Raw genomic sequence first — 1,673 nt, 5'->3', positions numbered from 1 at the left:
AAACCTAAGTTAATGTAAAATATCTATATGTGGCTTCCAAAGTATAACTCAAAACCTGAGGTATATATTCTCTATATAGTCTTATTTCAAACCAGACGTCACAAAGACAGTCTATTTGCACTGCTGCGGTTTCCTAGCTGGTATACCTTCTAGATAAAAACTTCTCTTTCTTTCAAACAAAACCAAACTCATTGCATTAGAGACAATTCCAACTCGTCGCAACCTTATAAGGCAGGGTAGAATTACCCCTTTGGGCTTCAGAGCTTGTAACTCTGTTTTTCTTTTCTTTCTTTTGCAGGGGAGAGCACTAACAGTCCCCCACTACCACAAGTTATGCAGTCGAGTTTCCCACCTTTGGGAAAATCACAGGGGTCAGCACACCCGCAGTGCAGTGGATGAGCCTCGCCCTGGGAAAACCACCTTCCCGATCGTGGTGTCTTCCCTGCCAGGTAAGTGTCTGAGCTTGTAACTCTTGACAGGAGTAGAAAGCCTCATCTTTCTCCCATGCAGTAGCTGGTGATTTTGAAGAGCAGACCTTGCAGTTAGTAGCCCAACAGGTAACTCACCATGTCAGCAAATTGTCCCCCAGTATCCAAAAGGAAGTACCTACATTTCAGGTGACCAGGTCACTATGAATCAGAACTAACTAGATGGCGCCTAACCACAATAGCAGCAAATACTGGCCAGGCATATATTTTCACAGACAATGAAATCTAGGCAATTAGGGAGAAGGGAACCATGCAAAAGACTTTGACTAGCAGCAGAATGAATCCTTTCTGTATCTTCTTTGGAAGTTTTCAAAAGGAGCCACTGTGAGGTGACTGTTTCAATGAGGAAGAAGTATTTTCAGGGAGAAGGATGGAAAATCGTGTCCGTGGGTGGTGCAAGCAGCTATCACATTTGGCTGCTACCTGAATGATGGGTGGTTCCAGATCATCCAGAAGCACTGGTAATCTCCTTCTGAAAAATCACCTGCTGAGCACATGAGGTTGCTGCAAATGAGACTCAAGTGCAACTGCTTGCTTTCATGTGCAGAACCTAACTTGGCAGTAAGCTATCGACGCAGGAATGCCCCACGTGAAGTTTTTATGGACCTTTGAAATATTAGTGAGAAGTGAAGACTGAGAGATAGATACAATCTACTACGATAATTAACATTTGAACACGGAAGGTAAATAAATAGGACCATCATGAAAGAGAGCAGTAGAGAACAAACAAAACACACACCTCTATCCAGAATGTAGAAGTCAGACTGGCAAATGAGAAAGGAGGAACTCTGGTGTGGAATGGGGGCCTACGGGGAGAACTGAGTGTTGCTGCACGTGAGAAATGAAGGTGAAGGGTCGTTTCAAGAAGAAAGGAATGGTATCTATATAAAGTACAATTATAGGGTACTCTGATGAGCATAGCAAAAAGGAGGCTAGAGGAATCTCTGTGTATTTGAGAGTAGAGTAGTTAGTGGGAGGAAATTTAGAGGGCACAGAGAGCAAATGGCTGAGATCTAAAGACAAAATGGTTAACGAGCAGATGGCTATCTAAGTCCTTCCACACTTGGAAGGCTTTAGGTTGCATGGTAGTCGGGAAGATTAGGAAACAAAGGAGGGGGAAAATTGATGCAGATTCAAAGGCCAAGAGTCAAAGAGAATGAGAACAACAGGAAATTGTATGGCAGT

General features: G+C 43.3%; 1 non-coding gene across 1 annotated transcript; it reads right to left on the bottom strand.

The window, feature by feature from the left end:
- Positions 1–295: 295 nt before the first annotated feature.
- LOC115868404 lies at positions 296–457 on the bottom strand. The gene has a single exon (XR_004045575.1). It is a non-coding gene; the product is annotated as a U1 spliceosomal RNA (small nuclear RNA).
- Between the last annotated feature and the right edge of the window lie 1,216 nt (positions 458–1,673).

This window comes from Echinops telfairi, unplaced genomic scaffold (assembly GCF_000313985.2).
Source record: "Echinops telfairi isolate 266 unplaced genomic scaffold, ASM31398v2 ScPeMD7_9;HRSCAF=40, whole genome shotgun sequence".
Lineage (NCBI taxonomy): Eukaryota > Metazoa > Chordata > Mammalia > Afrosoricida > Tenrecidae > Echinops > Echinops telfairi.
This window is presented reverse-complemented; position numbering and strand designations above follow the sequence as displayed.